Below are 12,522 nucleotides of genomic sequence, written 5' to 3' on the forward strand. Positions count from 1 at the left end.
GTTATAGTGAAGCTAAAATGGAAGGTTACCATTTTAATGCATTCTCAAGAATTCTTTCCCACAAATTCTCCATATGAATATAACAATCGCCTATATATAGCTGTAAAGGAGAGGGAAGGAGCTGATATGTAATCCAGATCTACTACATATCGTTAGGTGTGATGCTATAGAGCGTATATTCATTTTCTCATCTAAGAAAATAATTCTTCAAGGTGGGTATTTTAAGGCAAGGGACCCAAGAGGCTGAGAGTTGAAGTATCTTGGGATACAAGCCTAAGTCTATCTGTTTCAAAGGTATGTGTTCTTTCCTCTAAGTGGTCTTATCATTTACCTGGTGATAGTACATCATCTGATTGATTCAACCCTCTAAGGGTCTCACCTCACCAAGTGTGATATATGATGCTATATCCCCTGTAGAAGGCAAAAAAGTGATTAGAAAAAACTGGAAATTGTCCTCCCAACTACCTAGACATGACATCATTAGAGCTCAAAGCAATTGGTTAGCCATAACTGCTCTCTTTCCATCCATTCAATTTTTTCACCAAAAACATATTATTTTGATTGCCAACTATCTGCCAGGCACTGGGATAGACATTTGGGATAGAGTGATAAGCCAGATGGAAATGTCCTACAGAGGACAGCATAGCACAGATTGGCCTCTGGACTCTGAAGTGGTATATGATTCCATGTGGCCTGCCTCAGAGTATGAGAAACGAAGTACACATAGCTACTGCTTCTTTGAAATAATTTATGAAATTTAAAGAAGGCAGCAGGATCAGTAATGTTTTCTATTTAGTCAGGCTTAAAATATTTATTTTATCAGATAGACTTCAACCATGATATTTCATAAATATGAGACAAGTCATTAAAGGAAAAGTTTGTGGTTGATTTTCTGAATTCGTCAACGTGCTTACCCATTGGGTACTTTTATATTTCGCAGAGGTATTGAGGAAAGGCAACACTGGCCTTCAATTACAACGTACAGCATCTCAGTACTGAACCACGAAATTCCTATTTAAATAGTAAGGTACTTAGAATTATTCAGCAGCATGAACAAGTCAGAAGTCATTCCCAGAGGAAAATTTACCCCCTTCCCTGGTTTCTGAGCCACAAGTAGAGACTGGCATTCACTTACTCCTCATCTTAGTGAGGTCAATCAAAAAATCCATATGATACATTGAGTATGTCACATCAATCTCTTTGCTGTTTGGATGAAATGAGCTTTGTGTTATTCTCAAATTAGACACTCATCATGTATAATTTGCCTCTTACATAGAACAGCTGCTGGCTTTTACAATGCTTTCAATCCAATGCTGAGTGCAGCCATTGTTGGTGTTACTGTGAGCATTATTTAGTCAGTTCTGTGATATATGCATCATTTGATTTGATGATAAAATACAGAAAAGCATTGTCTAGAGAAAAGCACGGTATGTTTATCTTCACCTAGAAAAGTTAACTCTGAAGTAATTATACTAAAAGGCTTAGGCTATTATACTGGAAAGCTATTTTACTTTTTTAATTAAAAATTATTTTATTTTAACATTAAATATTATTCTGTGGCTGTTTATGAAGGAGACAGCACATTTCTCATCAGTATGTTCAAAGAGGCAACTGAATCACCAGAATGGGTCTCATGGATAAACTGGGAATCAGGAAATCATGAATTTAAAACTTCGCTAACACACCCCCTACTTTTGCCATCTATAAAACTGAGTGGGGAGATCATCGACAAGCATTTACATGAAGCGCTTTAAGATGGAAATTGTTACCACCTATATACAAAATGTAGTTCTCAGAGTACAGTTCTAAATTTAAACACCATAATGATTTGTATTTGCCACTAATTGGAGATCTCGTAGTATAATAGATTCTGTTGGTGTTAGTTTATGTATTTGAGAAGTGGGAAAGCTTGGGAGACATCTAATGTAATCATTACAAGCAGTAGTCTCTCTTTTTTTGAGTGTATGTATTTCTCAACTCTAATTGGAATCATTGTTTTATAAATAAGAGGAAAGGGAAACCTACAAAGTCACAGTGAGTTAGAGAAGGACATATTACTACAACTCATCAGATTATAAATTTTATTCTTAATCCGACCCAGCTAAAATGAGAAGTATAAATTTAATAAATCATATTTTAGATGATAAAGGGCAATAAAAGCTGTGTCATAAGCACAATTATCATTTTTCAAATTATAAAGGTAAAATTTGGCTAAGGGGATATATTCAAATTTTCACTGCCAATGTGCACCATTCCTATTAAATTGGCTTTCATGGACTAGTCTACATGCTCTTTATGATATTGGAGCTGTGTATTTAGGAGTGATGTACTGTTTTGAGAGTTAGAGGTTATCTATCTCTTCTATATGAATATTTGTACATATGTGTGGATATGTACACACACACACATACAAACACATGAAAAGAGTTCATTAAACAGAGTTCTTTTTTTTTTTTTTTTTTGATTTATTTATGGCTGTGTTGGGTCTTCGTTTCTGTGCGAGGGCTTTCTCTAGTTGCGGCAAGTGGGGGTCACTCTTCATTGCGGTGCGCGGGCCTCTCATTATCGCGGCCTCCCTTGTTGCAGAGCACAGGGTCCAGACGTGCAGGCTCAGTAATTGTGGCTCACGGGCCTAGTTGCTCCGTGGCATGTGGGATCTTCCCAGACCAGGGCTCGAACCCATGTCCCCTGCATTGGCAGGCAGATTCTCAACCACTGCACCACCAGGGAAGCCCAGAGTTCTTTTATAAACAGCCTTTGATTGAATTCAACTGCTTGTTCTGAGAATAACTGTTTGATTTAATTCAACCAGTTTTGTCAAGTTAACTTGATTATGTAGATTCACTTTACATTTAAGATCTTTAATTTATTTACTCTGTTTCATGAGGCAAAACTTTGTAAAACTGAATAAGAAAACAATCATAAAGGATTCTCTACATTTATTCTCTACATCTATAAAAAACATATAATTCATCATAAAAAAAAACTAAATCATTTTTTAAAATAGCTAACAAAAGTTATTCTAGAACCATAGGTCTTGGTCTTCTTATAAGCATCAACTTTATAGATAACTTCCTTGTGACTTATTCCATTTGTAGAAATGTAGGAGCATTTATATAAAAATATATAGAGAAAAATTTCCCATCAAGAATCCTTACTCCAATCTAAGTAAAGTAGGAAATTTTAGCTTGCAAGAAATCTCTAAATGCAATTTAATGATTGGTATAATGTAGCCTACACTGAAATACATGGACTTAAGTAAATCTTTAAAAAGGAAGAAAAGAAAAGCATATTAACGAATGTATTTAAAAGATCTCAAACATGATTTTTCCATACTTTCAAATGATATATTGAGACGGAAGGAAGGAAGGAAGGAGGGAGGGAGGAAAGAGAGAGAAAGAAAGGAAGAAAGAAAGAGAGAGAAAATGTGTGAAGACTGGGAAAATATAGTATTTGTATAATTTTATGTTGATAGCAATGTACACGGGTGCTGCCATAGTCTGTTAAAAATGCTGAGTTGGATGGCTAAAAAACGACTGGGAAACATCTATTCAAAGTCATTGAAGAATCTGAAGAATTCATTAAAGAGTTCCCGTTGAAGAAATTCAGAGAGGAAAACAAAAAAGGCAGTCTGTCAGACATTATGTGAATGAAGCATAAATAATCTGTGTCAACATGACCGTGTGTTTCCAACTCTCTCTTCCATTTTGCTATGACATACGTCAAGGTTTTGTCACAGAGAACCACAAAGGAAAAAATCACTTAAGTACAGGAAGGATTTTCAGCATTTGTGTCAATCCATCCATTGTAGGAGAGGTTTCAATCAATAAGTTATAGATGGGTAATCAGGAAGGCATAACCACCAGGAAAGTTGAGAGAGGAGCAGTGAGCCTATTAGGACCATCTTCATGCGTCCTAACTAAGATTCGTGTGGAGAGTTATTATCTGATTTTCAACCAAGAACTGAAAACTGGTTCATCCACGTTTTAGAAAAAGTATAATTGAACACCTTCTGCATGCCTGCTATCATTGTATCTGTATGCCAGAAACCACTATCGATGCTAGAGGGAAAAACCAAAAACTTACTTGTGTTTTCTCAAACTGATATGTCTTAGGAAGGTAAATGAAAGCGAGAACTACAAACGATGGCAAGTGTTATGAACTGAATGCATGTCCTTCCCCCAAATTCGTGTTAAAACCCTAACCCGCAGTGTGATGGGATTTGGAAGTGGGGCCTTTGGGAGGTGATTAGCATTAGATGAGGTCATGAGGGAAGAACCCTCAGGATGGAGTGAGTGTCCTTATAAGAAGAGACCAGAGAACTTGCTCTCTGTCTGCCATGTGAGGATACAGCAAGACGGCCGCCAGGAGGAGGGTTCCCCCACCAAGAACCCGACCACGCTGGCACCCTGTGCTGGAGAACTTCCAGACTCCAGGCTGAGAAATAAAGATCTGTTGTTTAATCCACCCAATGGCATTTTGTTATAGCAGCCCAAGCAGACTAAGAGAGTCAGAGAGGGTACTTTCAGGGGAGAAAGGGGTTGGAGGGGGGGCGGATTTCAGCAGTAAGATACACAGCTTAGAGATGGTCATTAAGGCCTTTATATTTGGATGGTTTACTTTTACCCCTAACAAAACAAACAAACAAAAAAAGCAGTAATTGATTTACACTAAAGCAGACCAATAAGCTAGACAAGACTAAACCAGTATGATTCGTGTGTCTCTTAATGATGAAAGGTCTGGTGGAGAGAGTCGGGTCTGCACTCTACTTCTGGCTTAGCCACTGTGCAGCTTAACACATGGCTTAAATTTCCCAACCTTTCTTGGCCTTGGGAACCTCATCTGTATAGCAGGGGACCAAAACCCTTCTAGATTCTCCCTATTATTATTCTGAATCCTGCAGGCACCCCAAATATGTGCTAGTGGTCTGGGATGAAGATGTTTGACTTAGCCCCACCAATGGCTCACCAAAAATCTATTTCCATTCCTAGAGAAAATGACTCATTACATGTTCCACCATGCCTGAATTATTAAATATGAAAGAGAGAACCCTTAGTTTTTCTTACAGATGTCAGTTAAGGAGAACCCAAAACCCAAAGTTTGCTAGGCTGTGCTTTATAATAGCTTCTAAGTTACTTGCTTTTTTTTAAAAAATTAATTTTTTTAAAAAACTTGCTTTAGATTATATTCTCAGCTCTAAATATGAGCAGATATATTTTTAAAAAAACAGTGTTCTGATATACATTTATTTTTTTTCAAACTGGATGTTGAATCTCAAGCCCAAATTAAAAGAGAAAATTTTCCCTTTACTCCAAGTTTAATACAGGGCAGATTTTCCATGATCCAAGTCTTCAGATATTTGCTTGACTCAGGGAGACCTTTCTCAATTATTTGTCATTCCGGCTCAGATTCCAACAGATGTCTGAGATCAGATTCATTCTGAGTTAAGCCAAGCTTTTTAACTCGTCAAACGTGTTCTTCCTGGAAATAGGATTGCAGGGAGGAGTCGATGACACTCTTAAGATAAATGACACATATTTACCATAAAAATATAATTATATCAATATGATACACATTTTGAGGTATATGATTACAGACACTGGAGTCTGAGCAAGAAAACTGAGTTGCATTTTTCCCTGAATGTAAGCATATTTATATGCTTTTCTTTTAAAAACATACCTTGGGTTTATCCTTTTAAAGCTTTCACCTGGTCCTGCTTATTTGCCTCTGAGATGATGTCCCTGGGGTCTGCAAACACTGGTCGTGTCTTCAAGGGCTGCAATGTCTGTAAGGATTCAGAGTTCAGTATCTTGGGGAGGAATAAATATAGAAGCAGAAGAACTTGTCTGGAACTAAGACCTTCTTTACGGATAATGAAAACCACCTAATGTATGTTATTAGCATTTGGGTTTCAAAGCAGAATGCTTTTTAAGTGCTTGCTTTCAAGTTTTCTCCCTCCTCGTAGTTATAGCACTTTGTTAGAGCTTGGCTTCTTTCCTAAATAGAATTATTTGTATGCCCAGAATTACACCACGGAATCTCATGCTTGCAGAAAGACATTTTCAGATCTCTCAAGTAACGGAAGCATCCTTTCTTACCTCCCTTTGCACCCTTAGAATTTTAGAAGAGGGCCCATTATTGCCTAAACCTAACAAACCTGCCAGAGCTTCCTCTCTCTTCTTAGTGAATTAAAGAGGGTTTTTAAAAGATCACTATTTTTACAATGTTGTGTCAAAAATAATGATCTTTTAAAAACCTTCTTTAATTGTAAAGCAACTATACTCCAATAAAAATTAATTTAAAAAAAGAAGATCATTATTTTTGTGTTTTCTCTTGCTTCCAGGAGTTTGAAAATGCAGCTCTCTGCTCCACACCCTTCTTATAAAGTCTGTGTTCTAATAAGGAATGACTCTCTCCCTTGCTGTGACTCTTTTCCTTGATTCTCACTTTCATTTTTCCCTGTCATGCCTCAGGTTTCTTTCAAGGGCAATCCCTTTTATTTCCAACCATACTTTGTAGGTCGCTGGGCTCGTTAAGTCCTGGCCTGCATTGGCTTTTCCCAACCAACACTTGCTCTCGGCTCTAACTCCCTGCCATCCCACTGAGCCCCCAGTAAACAGTCAGGCTCCTTCTCCACCTCGGGCTGCTCCACAGTCTTCCTTCCCACGACTCCATCCTCAAGTTCATGGTCAGCATGGAACTTTTCAAGTAACTTAAAAAAAACTCCTGGGCCTCATCTCTCTCTCCTCCATAAGGGATGGTCGGAGCAGAACCAGTTCACATCTTTTAGAGTTGAGATGGGCAGTAAAAGCCTTTGGATTTGCCTGCTGGAAGATTACCACTTCCTTGCGGTGGAGATCCTGTGCTCTTTGGAGAATCTCTAGTGGGGCTGTCACTCTCCGCCAGGTTCAGAGGGTTTTTTTTTTTTTTATTGTCTCTGTCAGTTAGCAGCCCAAGGTTACTGCCAGCTCTCTGTCAGGGCTTTGATTTTTGTCAGCTATGGTCAGGTCCTTTTAGTTATCTGCTATCTTTTCAGCTTTGTTCAGGCTGAGCTCTACTTGTCTACTAATTAGCTCTTTGGAGATTTCTCTTTAAAAACTCACTATCACAGAGGACAGGAACTGTTCAAAAGTTTTGTGCTTCATAGAAATTCCATATTCATCCATATCTCATACAGCCACATTTTTGAAATTAAAAGTGGCAGGTCAGGCCAATTTAAGGTATAGAAGTAACATCGTCTCTAAAGAGAGACCTTCAGGTTCTTGATCAGGTATGGAGATGAGTGACAGGGAAAGGAAAGGGTTTACATCAAAAAAAACACTGAGGGGTACAAATTAAAAAGAAACTATCACTCTGGATAACATATTCACATTTTCTTTATCTTCTGGTGTGCAAATATTGTGCTAGCTGAATATAAAAGTAGCACAACTTTAGGGTACCAAAAAAAAAAAAAAACCACACTGTAATAACATCAAGAGTGGTCTTACATCAAGGAGGGCCCTGAGGATGTCTTTGTTGTCAACTTCAGAAGAAAAGAGAGGAACAGAAGAGGAAACTGGCAGAAGGAATGGATGCCAAAGAGAACTCAAAGGATTAGGTCCGGGTGAAGTGATCGGTATTCGAAAACAGTCTGCCTTCTGGCTCTGATCTAAGGGAATAGGCTGGCAGCCAAGCCAGAGGGCATAGGAGCACAAACACACCTTCAGCACACTGCTTGAGGGTTGCCTCAGTGCCTTAGAAATTGTGCTGGCAATTAGAAAGGAAGCTCTGTAAGAGCAATAGGCAAAAGACTCTATTTCTAGGTAAATTCCGGCTTTTTCCGTAATTCCTAACATGCCTGTCCCATCCACACAAACATACCTTTTCTTTTTTTCTTTTTTTCTTCTCTTTTGTTGGCTCCCTTCTTTGGCTAGGCTCCCAAGTACATTTTCCTTCTGCTAACTTAGTGCTGTTGTAAGTTGCACTTACACTGCATTTACACAATATTAATGCCTGCAAGATGAAAGTAAAAACCTTTGAATATATTAATGCTATAACACAGATGTCTTACTTTTTACTCTCTCTCTCTTTTTTTTTTTTAGCAAGTTGATGTGGCTAATAATGATGCAGATTGTGTTGGATGGATGTGCAGATGAAACAGGGGAATACAGATTAAATAAAAATTTCTTCAAAGCTTACATTTGCTTCATAATTTAACTTCTGGGCTTGTCTCAGTGGTAGTAGGTGTGACCAGGCATCATAACATTGTTCTAAAATATCTTGGCATCACAGAGCCACAATCATCCAAACAGCACTGCTGTACTTCTTCGAAGCCAGGGGGAAAAAAAAGATAGGGAAAATAAAGACTGTCAGCAGCTCCATACAGAGAAACCTGACCCAGATGCTAATGATGGGGGAGCTGAGAGAAATCAGGGACAAAGGTTCTGGGCTTAAGAAGTAATCTGCTTGTATACTGAACTTGGCTTTTTGTAGCTACATTCAAAGCATCAGTAGCCTGATATTGAATGAGGTGTGTGCCAGAGGTGGTCACATACTCACTCTGGAAACATCCATGGAATGACTTTGTCATTGAGCTCTTTTAAACAATGAATAAAAGGGGGTATTGATGACATAAGACCTTGGAGCAGGTGCAATTTCTCTTTCATGTATCTGTTCATTCAAGGAGCATTTCTCAACATGCCACTCTATGCTAGGGACCTTGCTAGGTCCCTAGGATATAACAAAACCCCTCCCCTCAAGGAACTCATAGTCTAGTGGAGAAGACACGTGCAAGCAGAAAACCAATAATATCATCTTTTAAAGGAATGAAGAAGTGCTGTGGGTTCTCCCAGGAAGGAATGGCCCTGTCTGCCAGACCAAATGGGACAAGACTACATCTGAGTTCTGCACCTTTAAGGCATGAGGAGAAACATACCAGCTGGACAGACGTGATGGAGAAGCATGTGTTGAGGCCTGGAGTCATGGATGAGCAGAGCTTTGGGGAGTGATCAGGACATCAGCATGACCAGAGATTAATCTGTATTCAGGGGAAGGCTACGGTTGGGGGACAGAATGATGGGCAATAAGATTAGGGTTTGAAGCAGCCTCTACAAGGCCTCTTATGCTGAGCTAAGGCATTTAGAATTTACACTACAGGCAACAGAAAGGCAACAGAAAGCTTGGGCAAAGGGAAGGGTGACACGATCTGACATCCCTTCTATGATAACTGATAGTTGTAAGGAAGGGACATGGCCCCTCTAGAAGAGACTGTTTATGACGTGTGCAGTTCTCCAGACTGTGATGACAATAGTTAGCTGAAGAAAAAAGGCTGGATTCAAGAGACACTATTGAGAAACTTAGAGGAGCAGAATTGAGCTTCAGCTCAAAATTTCTGCCAGTAACCACATCATCCCTCTGCCCCTCCAGGATGATCTTACAGTTATCTTGCTGTTCCAAGGTAACTTGCTGGGAAGCCCAGACTCCTTTCCAGGTAAAATGCACTCAGCGCATAAGGGTCTAATAAGATACATGAAAAAAATCTCATTCATCTTCCCTCTTACACCTTGAGCTTTGTGAACACAGACAGCAGCCTTATCCCCTTCGTTACCTCTGATGGCATCTAAATAGAACTTTGAAGAGAACACACATTTATGATGTTTTTCCAAATGAATGACTCAAAATGAGTGACAAAACTGGAGTGTAACCCCCTCCTCCCCATCCAGATTGTAAAAAAGCATTGTGTTTGTTTAAAATAGTTGCTAGATTGTAAAATTTATTTTATTTTTTTTTATTTTGAGAGAGGGAAAGTGATCAATTTATTGTAAACAATAAAAAAGCTATGCTCTGGTGCTTTATGGAAATGAGTGCCCACCTCTTTGTAGAAATAAACTAAGTATAGACTAAGTTATTTAGGTAGTGACCTAGAATGCTGATTTCCCAGATTCCCAAGTGATGCACACAGAACAGGTCTATGTGGTTACATGGTAAACATGCTTCAGGGAGTGACTGTCCAGGCCTGGGCTTTTTGGAGGTAGTGAGTTCCTGATGCTATAAGAGAGGAGATCCATTACCTTCTGCTGATGTTACTAAAGAAGCACTAGGTGAACACAGCTGACAGGGACAGTTGGGTAGGTTGGGCACTGCACCAAGACACCCTGCTGAGGGGCAAGTGGCAACTAAAATCTAAGAGTTGTGTCCATCTTGAGGGTTTTTTTTTAAAATCAAGAGCTGGATGGGAGAATGGGATCCTGGACTCAAGGTAAAAGGACTAGAATGAATGGAAAAGCGTATTGCTGGGACCAGTTTCACAGACAATGCCCCAATCATACCTGTCGCCAGTCTGCGTTGTGTGCTTTCAAAATATCTTCCCCATTTCTTTTCTCAGTGGTTTTCGAGTTTCATTTCAACCCTGATGTTTAGACCTTCTCTCTCACACTCAGCTTGGCTGGTACAGCTTTAAAAGAACCTGAAAGGGAACAGGAGCACACAGTGTCTTTAAACACAATTGACACAGCCATCTGTCAGGCGCCAAGGGCATCTGGGAGAGATGCTCTCCATGCTCATCTGGCCAACTGGTCGACTGCGGGACCCTAATAATTACATTATCAAAACCAGAGCATCGTCCACTGCATGAAACTTCAGACATTACTTATGGATGAAATGAGGTCAGAAGAGGTCAGAAAAGACAAGAGATGAGCTGGCCATGACAGCTGTCCAAGCTGCCCTTGAGATGCAACTCACAGCATTAGAGCCAGGGCTGCATCTTCTCTTGGAGAAAAGGTTCTGTCCACCAGATTCGCTGCTGCTGTGGTGTTTCAACCCTGGGGCAAATCTCCCAGGCAAAGCAACCCTCCTGGAGGAGGATGCAGGAAAGGCAAGCAAACACTGCTTTTAAAATATAAAAAGCATTAATCTCATGTTTGTGCCTGTCTAGTGAGCTTTACTGCCAGACTCGGAGCTCCACAAGAGCAGTCATTAGCGTTGTGGCTAGTCCTTAAGCAACTCTCTGAATGAAAGCATGTATCAGGCATGAATTAACAGACAGCTTGACGACAGCAAAAAACAACACATACACCCTGGTGTAGAGAGTTGAGGAGAGAGCTTTTTAGGAACAAGTGTGATAAACATTGTTGTACATGTCTCTTCTTGACTTGTGGTTTTCTCAGGGTATATGCCCACTAGTGGGATTGCTAGGTCATACGGTAGTTCTATTTTTAGTTTTTTAAGGAACCTCCATACTGTTTTCCATAGTGGCTGTATCAATTTACATTCCCACCAACAATGCAAGAGGGTTCCCTTTTCTCCACATCCTCTCCAGCATTATTCTTTGTAGATTTTAAAAACATTTTTATTGCAGTATAATTGTTTTACAATGGTGTCTTAGTTTCTGCTTTATAACAAAGTGAATCAGCTATACATATACATATTTCCCCATATCTCCTCCCTCTTGCGTCTCCCTCCCACACTCCCTATCCCACCCCTCTAGGTGGTCACAAAGCACCGAGCTGATCTCCCTGTGCTATGTGGCTCTTTCCCACTAGCTATCTATTTTACATTTGGTAGCGTATATAAGTCCATGCCACTCTCTCACTTTGTCCCAGCTTACCCTTCCCCTTCCCCGTGTCCTGAAGTCCATTCTCTATGTCTACATCTTTATTCCTATCCTGCACCTAGGTTCTTCAGAAACATTTTTTTTAATTCCATATATATGTGTTAGCATACGGTATTTGTTTTTCTCTTTCTGACTTAACTTAACTCTGTATGACAGACTCTAGATGCATCCATCTCACTACAAATAACTCAATTTTGTTTCTTTTTATGGTTGAGTAATATTCCATTGTATATATGTGCCACATCTTCTTTACCCATTCATCTGTTGATGGACACTTAGGTTGCTTCCATATCCTGGCTATTGTAAATAGAGCTACAATGAACATTGTGGTACATGACTCTTTTTGAAATATGGTTTTCTCAGGGTATATGCCCAGTAGTGGGATTGCTGGGTCATATGGTAGTTCCATTTTTAGGTTTTTAAGGAACTTCCATACTGTTCTCCATAGTGGCTGTATCAATTTACATTCCCACCAACAGTGCAAGAGGGTTCCCTTTTCTCCACACCCTCTCCAGCATTTATTGTTTCTAGATTTTTTGATGATGGTCATTCTGACTGGTGTGAGGTGATAACACATTGTAGCTTTGATTTGCATTTCTCTAATGATTAGTGATGTTGAGCTTCCTTTCATGTGTTTGTTGGCAATCTGTATACCTTCTTTGGAGAAATGTCTATTTAGGTCTTCTGGCTGTTTTTGGATTGTGTTGTTTGTTTTTTTGATATTGAGCTGCATGAGATGCTTGTAAATTTTGGAGATTAATCCTCTGTCAGTTGCTTCATTTGAAAATATTTTCTCCCATTCTGAGGGTTGATTTTCATCTTGTTTATGTTTCCTTTGCTGGGAAAAAGCTTTTAAGTTTCATTAGGTGCCATTTGTTTATTTTTCTTTTTAATTCCATTTCTCTAGGAGGTAGGTCAAAAAGGATCTTGCT

Source organism: Balaenoptera borealis, assembly GCF_965194805.1.
Source record: "Balaenoptera borealis genome assembly, chromosome: 4".
NCBI lineage: Eukaryota > Metazoa > Chordata > Mammalia > Artiodactyla > Balaenopteridae > Balaenoptera > Balaenoptera borealis.